The following is a 14,344-nucleotide window of genomic DNA, read 5'->3' on the forward strand; positions in this document are numbered from 1 at the left end:
ATACAATTAAAAAATGAAAATCTGAGTCATCTTACTAATAGACAGTTCATCTTAATATTAAATAAAATTCAGAGAATTGTCATGGTAACAGAAGCAAAACTTTGAATGTAAAATGAAGAATAAATCAAATAGGAAGGTATATATGAACTAAAACCTTAGAGTTGAAGACAACTGATGTATTCCTCTACAATTATTATTTGTAAACCACTCAAAAATGTAATCTACTTTTATAAGTACTTGTTAACTAAAATGTAGGTATTCTTGTTAAGTGATGGGGAATCCTTTTTTGTTCAACGTTTCACCACAGATAAAGAAGACTGCACTAAAGGCACTGAGGACAAGTCATCTCCACTAAGTCAGTTATTCAATATTTGTAAGATAAGTAGGTGCTGTTGTTTAGTGGTCAAAGCTCCTGTCTCATAACTAGGATATCCTGTGTTTAAATTCCAGCAACAATTTAGATTTAGTCCAAACTTTTAAAATTCAATTTCTTCAAGTAAACGTTCAATAAAGTTTAAAAACAAGAGTAGTGTTCTGTTGACTTTAGAATGCTTGATCTCCAAATGAAACAAACACTTGGTGTTTTGCAGAATTCAAAAGTAATAACATAAATGAATAGGGGAAAAGAGAATGTCAAAGAAAAGGAAAGAGACGACAAATAAATTAAGAGTTCAATTTAACCAATGCATTTTACTCAAAACACATAATTCAATCTTCTATAAGTAGGGTAAGTCACTCATTAAGGAAGTATTCTTAAATAAATTTGATCTTCTCACCTATAGAGTTTGACAACAGAGTTGTATCAACTTAGAAAAAAAAAAAAAAAGAATTCTACTGCACTCCATTCTACTAGCAATTGCAGTAAACTTTTTCATGAAAGTTCTCTGGCTTAGTTGCTTTGACTGCCCGTCTAATAAATAGGAGATCCTGAATTCAAATCTCCACAACACCATCCTCTTTTGCATAGTTAAATAACAGATTATTTTCATTAGATGATCCTTTGATATAATGTTAAAATGACAAATTTGACTAACTTACTATTGAACAGTTCATCTTAATACTAAATAAAATTCCGAGTATTTTCGAGATGACAGAAGCAAGACTGTGAATGTAAAATGAAGGGTATATCAAAGAGGAAGATAAATATAAAATAAAGTGCTAGAGTTGAAGAAGAAAAGTGATACAATCCTCTACAATAATAATTTGTGAGCCACTGAAAAATGTAGTCTACTTTTATGAATACTTTTTAACTAAATCTTAGGTACTCTTCTTAAGTGATGGGGAATTCTTTTATGTTTAACGTAATAACACAGATAAAAAAAGACTCCACAGAAGGTATTGAAAAGCAATAATAGTAACTAAGTCAGTTATTCAATCATTTTAAGAGTAAGAGGTGCTGTGGCTTAGTGGTTAAAGCGCCTGTCTTGTAAACAGGAAATCCTGAGTTCAAATATCAGCAACACCTCAGTTTTGCTCCAAACTTATAGAATTTATTTTTTCAAGTAAATATTAAATACAGTTTCAAAACAAGAGTAGTGTCCTGTTCACTTTAGAAGGCTTCATGTCATAATGAAAAAAGCACTTGGTATTTTGCAGAATTTCAAAGCAATGCAATGAATGAATAAGGGAAATGAGAATTATAACAAAGAGGAAAGAGAAGAAAATTCAATTTAGAGTTGAATCTTTGTAATGCATTTCACTCACAAGACATAATTCAATACTCTAAAAGAACGGTAAGCCACCTCTTAAGGAAGAATTTTTAAATAAATTTAGTGTTCTCACCTATAGTGTTTAAGAAGAGAGTTGTGGGAACTTAGAAAAGAAAATGAAAAAAAAATTGATTTCTATTTCACTCCATTCAGCTAACTATTCCAGTGACGTTTGTCAAGCAGGTGCTGTGACTTAGCTGGTTAAAGCGCCTGTCTAGTAAACAGGAGATCCTGAGTTCAAATCTCAGCAGCACCTTAATATTTTTATTCTTAAAGTACAGATCAGTTTTCTTAGATACTCTCTGATACAATTAAAAAATGAAACGTCTGAGTCATCTTACTAATAGACAGTTCATCTTAATATTAAATAAAATTCTGAGAATTTTCATGGTAACAGAAGCAAAACTTTGAATGTAAAATGAAGAGTAAATCAAATAGCAAGGTATATATGAACTAAAACCTTAGAGTTGAAGACAAATGATGTATTCCTCTACAATTATTATTTGTAAACCACTCAAAAAAGTAATCTACTTTTATAAGTACTTGTTAACTAAAATGTAGGTATTCTTGTTAAGTGATGGGGAATCCTTTTTTCTTCAACGTTTCACCACAGATAAAGAAGACTGCACTAAAGGCACTGAGGACAAGTCATCTCCACTAAGTCAGTTATTCAATATTTGTAAGATAAGTAGGTGCTATTGTTTAGTGGTCAAAGCTCCTGTCTCATAACTAGGATGTCCTGTGTTTAAATTCCAGCTACTATTTAGATTTAGTCCAAACTTTTAAAATTCAATTTCTTCAAGTAAACGTTCAATAAAGTTTAAAAACAAGAGTAGTGTTCTTTTGACTTTAGAATGCTTGATCTCCAAATGAAACAAACACTTGGTGTTTTGCAGAATTCGAAAGTAATACCCATAAATGAATAGGGGAAAAGAGAATGTCAAAGAAAAGGAAAGAGACGACAAATAAATTAAGAGTTCAATTTAACCAATTCATTTTACTCACAACACATAATTCAATCTTCTATAAGTAGGGTAAGTCACTCATTAAGGAAGTATTCTTAAATAAATTTGATCTTCTCACCTATAGAGTTTGACAACAGAGTTGTATCAACTTAGAAAATAAAATTTAAAAAAACAGATTTCTACTGCACTCCATTCTACTAGCAATTGCAGTAAACTTTGTCATGAAAGTTCTCTGGCTTAGTTACTTTGACTGCCCGTCCAATAAACAGGCGATCCTGAGTTCAAATCTCCACAACACCGTGCTCTTTTTCTTAGTTAAATAACAGATTATTTTCATTAGATGATCCTTTGATATAATGTTAAAATGAAAAATGTGAGTAACTTACTATTGAACAGTTCATCTTAATACTAAATAAAATTCCGAGTATTTTTGAGATGACAGAAGCAAGACTGTGAATGTAAAATGAAGGGTATATCAAAGAAGAAGATAAATATAAAATAAAGTGCTAGAGTTGAAGAAGAAAATTGATACAATCCTCTACAATAATAATTTGTGAGCCACTGAAAAATGTAGTCTACTTTTATGAATACTTTTTAACTAAATCTTAGGTACTCTTCTTAAGTGATGGGGAATTCTTTTATGTTTAACGTAATAACACAGATAAAAAAAGACTCCACAGAAGGTATTGAAAAGCAATAATGACAACTAAGTCAGGTATTCAATCATTTTAAGAGTAGGAGGTGCTGTGGCTTATTGGTTAAAGCGCCTGTCTCGCAAAACAGGAAATCCTAACTTCAAATCTCAGCAGCACCCCAGTTTTGCTCCAAACTTATAGAATTGAATTTTTTCAAGTAAATATTAAATACAGTTTCAAAACAAGAGTATTGTCCTGTTCACTTTAGAATGCTTCATCTCATAATGAAAAAAACACTTGGTATTTTGCAGAATTTCAAAGCAATGCAATGAATGAATAAGGGAAATGAGAATTATAACAAAGAGGAAAGAGAAGAAAATTAAATTTAGAGTTGAATTTTTTAAATGCATTTCACTCACAAGACATAATTCAATATTCTAAAAGAACGGTAAGCCACCTCTTAAGGAAGAATTTTTAAATAAATTTAGTGTTCTCACCTACAGTGTTTAAGAAGAGAGTTGTGGGAACTTAGAAAAGAAAATGAAAAAAAAATGATTTCTATTTCACTCCATTCAGCTAACTATTCCAGTGATGTTTGTCAAGCTGGTGCTGTGGCTTAGCTGGTTAAAGCTCCTGTCTAGTAAACAGGAGATTCTGAGTTCAAATCTCAGCAGCACCTTCATATTTTTATTCTTAAATTACAGATCAGTTTCCTTAGATATTCTCTGATACAATTAAAAAGTGAAAAATCTGAGTCATCTTACTAATAGACAGTTCATCTTAATATTAAATAAAATTCTGAGAATTTTCATGGTAACAGAAGCAAAACTTTGAATGTAAAATGAAGAGTAAATCAAATAGCAAGGTATATATGAACTAAAACCTTAGAGTTGAAGACAACTGATGTATTCCTCTACAATTATTATTTGTAAACCACTCAAAAATGTAATCTACTTTTATAAGTACTTGTTAACTAAAATGTAGGTATTCTTGTTAAGTGATGGGAAATCCTTTTTTGTTCAACGATTCACCACAGATAAAGAAGACTGCACTAAAGGCACTGAGGGCAAGTCATCTCCACTAAGTCAGTTATTCAATATTTGTAAGATAAGTAGGTGCTGTTGTTTAGTGGTCAAAGCTCCTGTCTCATAACTAGGATGTCCTGTGTTTAAATTCCAGCAACAATTTAGATTTAGTCCAAACTTTTAAAATTCAATTTCTTCAAGTAAACGTTCAATAAAGTTTAAAAACAAGAGTAGTGTTCTGTTGACTTTAGAATGCTTGATCTCCAAATGAAACAAACACTTGGTGTTTTGCAGAATTCGAAAGTAATACCATAAATGAATAGGGGAAAAGAGAATGTCAAAGAAAAGGAAAGAGACGACAAATAAATTAAGAGTTCAATTTAACCAATGCATTTTACTCACAACACATAATTCAATCTTCTATAAGTAGGGTAAGTCACGCATTAAGGAAGTATTCTTAAATAAATTTGATCTTCTCACCTATAGAGTTTGACAACAGAGTTGTATCAACTTAGAAAATAAAATAAAAAAAACAGATTTCTACTGCACTCCATTCTACTAGCAATTGCAGTAAACTTTGCCATGAAAGTTCTCTGGCTTAGTTGCTTTGACTGCCCGTCTAATAAACAGGAGATCCTGAGTTCAAATCTCCACTACACCGTTTTCTTTTTCATAGTTAAATAACAGATTATTTTCATTAGATGATCCTTTGATATAATGTTAAAATGAAAAATTTGAGTAACTTACTATTGAACAGTTCATCTTAATACTAAATAAAATTCAGAGTATTTTCGAGATGACAGAAGCAAGACTGTGAATGTAAAATGAAGGGTATATCAAAGAGGAAGATGAATATAAAATAAAGTGCTAGAGTTGAAGAAGAAAAGTGATACAATCCTCTACAATAATAATTTGTGAGCCACTGAAAAATGTAGTCTACTTTTATGAATACTTTTTAACTAAATCTTAGGTACTCTTCTTAAGTGATGGGGAATTCTTTTATGTTTAACGTAATAACACAGATAAAAGAAGACTCCACAGGAGGTATTGAAAAGCAATAATGGCAACTAAGTCAGTTATTCAATCATTTTAAGAATAATAGGTGCTGTGGCTTAGTGGTTAAAGCACCTGTCTCGTAAACAGGAAATCCTGAGTTCAAATCTCAGCAGCACCTCAGTTTTGCTCCAAACTTATAGAATTGAATTTTTTCAAGTAAATATTAAATACAGTTTCAAAACAAGAGTAGTGTCCTGTTCAATTTTGAATGCTTCATCTCATAATGAAAAAAGCACATGGTATTTTGCAGAATTTCAAAGCAATGCAATGAATGAATAAGGGAAATGAGAATTATAACAAAGAGGAAAGAGAAGAAAATTCAATTTAGAGTTGAATTTTTGTAATGCATTTCACTCACAAGACATAATTCAATATTCTAAAAGAACGGTAAGCCACCTCTTAAGGAAGAATTTTTAAACACATTTAGTGTTCTCACCTATAGTGTTTAAGAAGAGAGTTGTGGGAACTTAGAAAAGAAAATGAAAAAAAAAATGATTTCTATTTCACTCCATTCAGCTAACTATTCCAGGATGTTTGTCAAGCAGGTGCTGTGGCTTAGCTGGTTAAAGCGCCTGTCTAGTAAACAAGAGATCCTGCGTTCAAATCTCAGCAGCACCTTGATATTTTTATTCTTAAATTACAGATCAGTTTCCTTAGATACTCTCTGATACAATTAAAAAATGAAATATCTGAGTCATCTTACTAATAGACAGTTCATCTTAATATTAAATAAAATTCAGAGAATTTTCATGGTAACAGAAGCAAAACTTTGAATGTAAAATGAAGAGTAAATCAAATAGCAAGGTATATATGAACTAAAACCTTAGAGTTGAAGACAACTGATGTATTCCTCTACAATTATTATTTGTAAACCACTCAAAAATGTAATCTACTTTTATGAGTACTTGTTAACTAAAATGTAGGTATTCTTGTTAAGTGATGGGGAATCCTTTTTTGTTCAACGTTTCACCACAGATAAAGAAGACTGCACTAAAGGCACTGAGGACAAGTCATCTCCACTAAGTCAGTTATTCAATATTTGTAAGATAAGTAGGTGCTGTTGTTTAGTGGTCAAAGCTCCTGTCTCATAACTAGGATGTCCTGTGTTTAAATTCCAGCAACAATTTAGATTTAGTCCAAACATTTAAAATTCAATTTCTTCAAGTAAACCTTCAATAAAGTTTAAAAACAAGAGTAGTGTTCTGTTGACTTTAGAATGCTTGATCTCCAAATGAAACAAACACTTGGTGTTTTGCAGAATTCGAAAATAATACCATAAATGAATAGGGGAAAAGAGAATGTCAAAGAAAAGGAAAGAGACGACAAATAAATTAAGAGTTCAATTTAACCAATGCATTTTACTCACAACACATAATTCAATCTTCTATAAGTAGGGTAAGTCACGCATTAAGGAAGTATTCTTAAATAAATTTGATCTTCTCACCTATAGAGTTTGACAACAGAGTTGTATCAACTTAGAAAATATAATTAAAAAAAACAGATTTCTACTGCACTCCATTCTACAAGCAATTGCAGTAAACTTTGTCATGAAAGTTCTCTGGCTTAGTTGCTTTGACTGCCCGTCTAATAAAAAGGAGATCCTGAGTTCAAATCTCCACAACACCGTGTTCTTTATCATAGTTAAATAACAGATTATTTTCATTAGATGATCCTTTGATATAATGTTAAAATGAAAAATTTGAGTAACTTACTATTGAAAAGTTCATCTTAATAGTAAATAAAATTCAGAGTATTTTCGAGATAACAGAAGCAAGACTGTGAATGTAAAATGAAGGGTATATCAAAGAGGAAGAAAATTGTAAAATAAAGTGCTAGAGTTGAAGAAGAAAAGTGATACAATCCTCTACAATAATAATTTGTGAGCCACTAAAAAATGTAGTCTACTTTTATGAATACTTTTTAACTAAATCTTAGGTACTCTTCTTAAGTGATGGGGAATTCTTTTATGTTTAACGTAATAACACAGATAAAAAAAGACTCCACAGAAGGTATTGAAAAGCAATAATGGCAACTAAGTCAGTTATTCAATCACTTTAGGAGTAAGAGGTGCTGTTGCTTAGTGGTTAAAGTGCCTGTCTCGTAAACAGGAAATCCTGAGTTCAAATCTCAGCAGCACCTCAGTTTTGCTCCAAACTTATAGAATTGAATTATTTCAAGTAAATATTAAATACAGTTTCAAAACAAGAGTAGTGTCCTGTTCAATTTTGAATGCTTCATCTCATAATGAAAAAAGCACATGGTATTTTGCAGAATTTCAAAGCAATGCAATGAATGAATAAGGGAAATGAGAATTATAACAAATAGGAAAGAGAAGAAAATTCAATTTAGAGTGAAATTTTTGTAATGCATTTCACTCACAAGACATAATTCAATATTCTAAAAAAACGGTAAGCCACCTCTTAAGGAAGAATTTTTAAATAAATTTAGTGTTCTCACCTATAGTGTTTAAGAAGAGAGTTGTGAGAACTTAGAAAAGAAAATGAAAAAAAAATGATTTCTATTTCACTCCATTCAGCTAACTATTCCAGTAACGTTTGTCAAGCAGGTGCTGTGGCTTAGCTGGTTAAAGCACCTGTCTAATAAACAGGAGATCCTGAGTTCAAATCTCAGCAGCACCTTGATCTTTATAATCTTATATTACAGATCAGTTTCCTTAGATACTCTCTGATACAATTAAAAAATGAAAATCTGAGTCATCTTACTAATAGACAGTTCATCTTAATATTAAATAAAATTCAGAGAATTGTCATGGTAACAGAAGCAAAACTTTGAATGTAAAATGAAGAATAAATCAAATAGGAAGGTATATATGAACTAAAACCTTAGAGTTGAAGACAACTGATGTATTCCTCTACAATTATTATTTGTAAACCACTCAAAAATGTAATCTACTTTTATAAGTACTTGTTAACTAAAATGTAGGTATTCTTGTTAAGTGATGGGGAATCCTTTTTTGTTCAACGTTTCACCACAGATAAAGAAGACTGCACTAAAGGCACTGAGGACAAGTCATCTCCACTAAGTCAGTTATTCAATATTTGTAAGATAAGTAGGTGCTGTTGTTTAGTGGTCAAAGCTCCTGTCTCATAACTAGGATATCCTGTGTTTAAATTCCAGCAACAATTTAGATTTAGTCCAAACTTTTAAAATTCAATTTCTTCAAGTAAACATTCAATAAAGTTTAAAAACAAGAGTAGTGTTCTGTTGACTTTAGAATGCTTGATCTCCAAATGAAACAAACACTTGGTGTTTTGCAGAATTCAAAAGTAATAACATAAATGAATAGGGGAAAAGAGAATGTCAAAGAAAAGGAAAGAGACGACAAATAAATTAAGAGTTCAATTTAACCAATGCATTTTACTCAAAACACATAATTCAATCTTCTATAAGTAGGGTAAGTCACTCATTAAGGAAGTATTCTTAAATAAATTTGATCTTCTCACCTATAGAGTTTGACAACAGAGTTGTATCAACTTAGAAAAAAAAAAAAAAAAAAGAATTCTACTGCACTCCATTCTACTAGCAATTGCAGAAAACTTTGTCATGAAAGTTCTCTGGCTTAGTTGCTTTGACTGCCCGTCTAATAAACAGGAGATCCTGATTTCAAATCTCCACAACACCATCCTCTTTTGCATAGTTAAATAACAGATTATTTTAATTAGATGATCCTTTGATATAATGTTAAAATGACAAATTTGACTAACTTACTATTGAACAGTTCATCTTAATACTAAATAAAATTCAGAGTATTTTCGAGATGACAGAAGCAAGACTGTGAATGTAAAATGAAGGGTGTATCAAAGAGGAAGATAAATATAAAATAAAGTGCTAGAGTTGAAGAAGAAAAGTGATACAATCCTCTACAATAATAATTTGTGAGCCACTGAAAAATGTAGTCTACTTTTATGAATACTTTTTAACTAAATCTTAGGTACTCTTCTTAAGTGATGGGGAATTCTTTTATGTTTAACGTAATAACACAGATAAAAAAAGACTCCACAGAAGGTATTGAAAAGCAATAATGACAACTAAGTCAGTTATTCAATCATTTTAAGAGTAGGAGGTGCTGTGGCTTAGTGGTTAAAGCGCCTGTCTCGTAAACAGGAAATATCTAACTTCAAATCTCAGCAGCACCCCAGTTTTGCTCCAAACTTATAGAATTGAATTTTTTCAAGTAAATATTAAATACAGTTTCAAAACAAGAGTATTGTCCTGTTCACTTTAGAATGCTTCATCTCATAATGAAAAAAACACTTGGTATTTTGCAGAATTTCAAAGCAATGCAATGAATGAATAAGGGAAATGAGAATTATAACAAAGAGCAAAGAGAAGAAAATTAAATTTAGAGTTGAATTTTTGTAATGCATTTCACTCACAAGACATAATTCAATATTCTAAAAGAACGGTAAGCCACCTCTTAAGGAAGAATTTTGAAATAAGTTTAGTGTTCTCACCTATAGTGTTTAAGAAGAGAGTTGTGGGAACTTAGAAAAGAAAATGAAAAAAAAATGATTTCTATTTCACTCCATTCAGCTAACTATTCCAGTGATGTTTGTCAAAAAGGATGCTGTTGCTTAGCTGATTAAAGCACCTGTCTAGTAAACAGGAGATCCTGAGTTCAAATCTCAGCAGCACCTTGATATTTTTATTCTTATATTACAGATCAGTTTCCTTAGATACTCTCTGATACAATTAAAAAATGAAAATCTGAGTCATCTTACTAATAGACAGTTCATCTTAATATTAAATAAAATTCAGAGAATTGTCATGGTAACAGAAGCAAAACTTTGAATGTAAAATGAAGAATAAATCAAATAGGAAGGTATATATGAACTAAAACCTTAGAGTTGAAGACAACTGATGTATTCCTCTACAATTATTATTTGTAAACCACTCAAAAATGTAATCCACTTTTATAAGTACTTGTTAACTAAAATGTAGGTATTCTTGTTAAGTGATGGGGAATCCTTTTTTGTTCAACGTTTCACCACAGATAAAGAAGACTGCACTAAAGGCACTGAGGACAAGTCATCTCCACTAAGTCAGTTATTCAATATTTGTAAGATAAGTAGGTGCTGTTGTTTAGTGGTCAAAGCTCCTGTCTCATAACTAGGATATCCTGTGTTTAAATTCCAGCAACAATTTAGATTTAGTCCAAACTTTTAAAATTCAATTTCTTCAAGTAAACGTTCAATAAAGTTTACAAACAAGAGTAGTGTTCTGTTGACTTTAGAATGCTTGATCTCCAAATGAAACAAACACTTGGTGTTTTGCAGAATTCGAAAGTAATAACATAAATGAATAGGGGAAAAGAGAATGTCAAAGAAAAGGAAAGAGACGACAAATAAATTAAGAGTTCAATTTAACCAATGCATTTTACTCAAAACACATAATTCAATCTTCTATAAGTAGGGTAAGTCACTCATTAAGGAAGTATTCTTAAATAAATTTGATCTTCTCACCTATAGAGTTTGACAACAGAGTTGTATCAACTTAGAAACAAAAAAAAAAAATTCTACTGCACTCCATTCTACTAGCAATTGCTGTAAACTTTGTCATGAAAGTTCTCTGGCTTAGTTGCTTTGACTGCCCGTCTAATAAACAGGAGATCCTGAATTCAAATCTCCACAACACCATGCTCTTTAACATAGTTAAATAACAGATTATTTTCATTAGATGATCCTTTGATATAATGTTAAAATGACAAATTTGACTAACTTACTATTGAACAGTTCATCTTAATACTAAATAAAATTCCGAGTATTTTCGAGATGACAGAAGCAAGACTGTGAATGTAAAATGAAGGGTATATCAAAGAGGAAGATAAATATAAAAGAAAGTGCTAGAGTTGAAGAAGAAAAGTGATACAATCCTCTACAATAATAATTTGTGAGCCACTGAAAAATGTAGTCTACTTTTATGAATACTTTTTAACTAAATCTTAGGTACTCTTCTTAAGTGATGGGGAATTCTTTTATGTTTAACGTAATAACACAGATAAAAATAGACTCCACAGAAGGTATTGAAAAGCAATAATGGTAACTAAGTCAGTTATTCAATCATTTTAAGAGTAAGAGGTGCTGTGGCTTAGTGGTTAAAGTGCCTGTCTTGTAAACAGGAAATCCTGAGTTCAAATATCAGCAACACCTCAGTTTTGCTCCAAACTTATAGAATTTATTTTTTTCAAGTAAATATTAAATACAGTTTCAAAACAAGAGTAGTGTCCTGTTCACTTTAGAAGGCTTCATCTCATAATGAAAAAAGCACTTGGTATTTTGCAGAATTTCAAAGCAATGCAATGAATGAATAAGTGAAATGAGAATTATAACAAAGAGGAAAGAGAAGAAAATTCATTTTAGAGTTGAATTTTTGTAATGCATTTCACTCACAAGACATAATTCAATATTCTAAAAGAACGGTAAGCCACCTCTTAAGGAAGAATTTTTAAATAAATTTAGTGTTCTCATCTATAGTGTTTAAGAAGAGAGTTGTGGGAACTTAGAAAAGAAAATGAAAAAAAAAATGATTTCTATTTCACTCCATTCAGCTAACTATTCCAGTGACGTTTGTCAAGCAGGTGCTGTGGCTTTGCTGGTTAAAGCGCCTGTCTAGTAAACAGGAGATCCTGAGTTCAAATCTCAGCAGCACCTTAATATTTTTATTCTTAAATTACAGATCAGTTTCCTTAGATACTCTCTGATACAATTAAAAAATGAAACATCTGAGTCATCTTACTAATAGACAGTTCATCTTAATATTAAATAAAATTCTGAGAATTTTCATGGTAACAGAAGCAAAACTTTGAATGTAAAATGAAGAGTAAATCAAATAGCAAGGTATATATGAACTAAAACCTTAGAGTTGAAGACAACTGATGTATTCCTCTACAATTATTATTTGTAAACCACTCAAAAATGTAATCTACTTTTATAAGTACTTGTTAACTAAAATGTAGGTATTCTTGTTAAGTGATGGGGAATCCTTTTTTGTTCAACGTTTCACCACAGATAAAGAAGACTGCACTAAAGGCACTGAGGACAAGTCATCTCCACTAAGTCAGTTATTCAATATTTGTAAGATAAGTAGGTGCTGTTGTTTAGTGGTCAAAGCTCCTGTCTCATAACTAGGATGTCCTGTGTTTAAATTCCAGCTACTATTTAGATTTAGTCCAAACTTTTAAAATTCAATTTCTTCAAGTAAACGTTCAATAAAGTTTAAAAACAAGAGTAGTGTTCTTTTGACTTTAGAATGCTTGATCTCCAAATGAAACAAACACTTGGTGTTTTGCAGAATTCGAAAGTAATACCCATAAATGAATAGGGGAAAAGAGAATGTCAAAGAAAAGGAAAGAGACGACAAATAAATTAAGAGTTCAATTTAACCAATGCATTTTACTCACAACACATAATTCAATCTTCTATAAGTAGGGTAAGTCACTCATTAAGGAAGTATTCTTAAATAAATTTGATGTTCTCACCTATAGAGTTTGACAACAGAGTTGTATCAACTTAGAAAATAAAATTAAAAAAAAAAGATTTCTACTGCACTCCATTCTACTAGCAATTGCAGTAAACTTTGTCATGAAAGTTCTATGGCTTAGTTGCTTTGACTGCCCGTCTAATAAACAGGCGATCCTGAGTTCAAATCTCCACAACACCGTGCTCTTTTTCTTAGTTAAATAACAGATTATTTTCATTAGATGATCCTTTGATATAATGTTAAAATGAAAAATTTGAGTAACTTACTATTGAACAGTTCATCTTAATACTAAATAAAATTCCGAGTATTTTTGAGATGACAGAAGCAAGACTGTGAATGTAAAATGAAGGGTATATCAAAGAAGAAGATAAATATAAAATAAAGTGCTAGAGTTGAAGAAGAAAAGTGATACAATCCTCTACAATAATAATTTGTGAGCCACTGAAAAATGTAGTATACTTTTATGAATACTTTTTAACTAAATCTTAGGTACTCTTCTTAAGTGATGGGGAATTCTTTTATGTTTAACGTAATAACACAGATAAAAAAAGACTCCACAGAAGGTATTGAAAAGCAATAATGACAACTAAGTCAGTTATTCAATCATTTTAAGAATAAGAGGTGCTGTGGCTTAGTGGTTAAAGCGCCTGTCTTGTAAACTGGAAATCCTGAGTTCAAATCTCAGTAGCACCTCAGTTTTGCTCCAAACTTATAGAATTGAATTTTTTCAAGTACATATTAAATACAGTTTCAAAACAAGAGTAGTGTCCTGTTCACTTTAGAATGCTTCATCTCATAATGAAAAAAGCACTTGGTATTTTGCAGAATTTCAAAGCAATGCAATGAATGAATAAGGGAAATGAGAATTATAACAAAGAGGAAAGAGAAGAAAATTCAATTTAGAGTTGAATTTTTGTAATGCATTTCACTCACAAGACATAATTCAATATTCTAAAAGAACGGTAACCCACCTCTTAAGGAAGAATTTTTAAATAAATTTAGTGTTCTCACCTATAGTGTTTAAGAAGAGAGTTGTGGGAACTTAGAAAAGAAAATGAAAAAAAAATGATTTCTATTTCACTCCATTCAGCTAACTATTCCAGTGACATGTGTCAAGCAGGTGCTGTGGCTTAGCTGGTTAAAGCGCCTGTCTAGTAAACAGGAGATCCTGAGTTCAAATCTCAGCAGCACCATGATATTTGTATTCTTAAATTACAGATCAGTTTCCTTAGATACTCTCTGATACAATTAAAAAATGAAAAATCTGAGTCATCTTACTAATAGACAGTTCATCTTAATATTAAATAAAATTCAGAGAATTTTAATGGTAACAGAAGCAAAACTTTGAATGTAAAATGAAGAGTAAATCAAATAGCAAGGTATATATGAACTAAAACCTTAGAGGTGAAGACAACTGATGTATTCCTCTACAATTATTATTTGTGAACCACTCA

The 14,344-nt window shown here is 30.9% G+C and overlaps 10 non-coding genes across 10 annotated transcripts; all 10 read left to right on the forward strand.

Annotated features, from left to right (window-relative positions):
- The first annotated feature begins 1,392 nt into the window (after positions 1-1,392).
- TRNAT-UGU (transfer RNA threonine (anticodon UGU)) lies at positions 1,393-1,465 on the forward strand. The gene has a single exon. It is a non-coding gene; the product is annotated as a tRNA-Thr (tRNA).
- Positions 1,466-1,891: 426 nt separating this feature from the next.
- On the forward strand, positions 1,892-1,965 carry TRNAT-AGU (transfer RNA threonine (anticodon AGU)). The gene has a single exon. It is a non-coding gene; the product is annotated as a tRNA-Thr (tRNA).
- Positions 1,966-3,914: 1,949 nt separating this feature from the next.
- On the forward strand, positions 3,915-3,988 carry TRNAT-AGU (transfer RNA threonine (anticodon AGU)). Its single transcript has one exon. It is a non-coding gene; the product is annotated as a tRNA-Thr (tRNA).
- A 1,447-nt stretch (positions 3,989-5,435) lies between these two features.
- TRNAT-CGU (transfer RNA threonine (anticodon CGU)) lies at positions 5,436-5,508 on the forward strand. The gene has a single exon. It is a non-coding gene; the product is annotated as a tRNA-Thr (tRNA).
- Positions 5,509-5,934: 426 nt separating this feature from the next.
- Positions 5,935-6,008, forward strand: TRNAT-AGU (transfer RNA threonine (anticodon AGU)). Its single transcript has one exon. It is a non-coding gene; the product is annotated as a tRNA-Thr (tRNA).
- Positions 6,009-7,456: 1,448 nt separating this feature from the next.
- On the forward strand, positions 7,457-7,529 carry TRNAT-CGU (transfer RNA threonine (anticodon CGU)). The gene has a single exon. It is a non-coding gene; the product is annotated as a tRNA-Thr (tRNA).
- Positions 7,530-7,955: 426 nt separating this feature from the next.
- On the forward strand, positions 7,956-8,029 carry TRNAI-AAU (transfer RNA isoleucine (anticodon AAU)). Its single transcript has one exon. It is a non-coding gene; the product is annotated as a tRNA-Ile (tRNA).
- Positions 8,030-11,987: 3,958 nt separating this feature from the next.
- Positions 11,988-12,061, forward strand: TRNAT-AGU (transfer RNA threonine (anticodon AGU)). Its single transcript has one exon. It is a non-coding gene; the product is annotated as a tRNA-Thr (tRNA).
- A 1,449-nt stretch (positions 12,062-13,510) lies between these two features.
- Positions 13,511-13,583, forward strand: TRNAT-UGU (transfer RNA threonine (anticodon UGU)). The gene has a single exon. It is a non-coding gene; the product is annotated as a tRNA-Thr (tRNA).
- Positions 13,584-14,009: 426 nt separating this feature from the next.
- Positions 14,010-14,083, forward strand: TRNAT-AGU (transfer RNA threonine (anticodon AGU)). The gene has a single exon. It is a non-coding gene; the product is annotated as a tRNA-Thr (tRNA).
- Positions 14,084-14,344: the final 261 nt, after the last annotated feature.

Source organism: Pleurodeles waltl, chromosome 8, assembly GCF_031143425.1.
Source record: "Pleurodeles waltl isolate 20211129_DDA chromosome 8, aPleWal1.hap1.20221129, whole genome shotgun sequence".
Lineage (NCBI taxonomy): Eukaryota > Metazoa > Chordata > Amphibia > Caudata > Salamandridae > Pleurodeles > Pleurodeles waltl.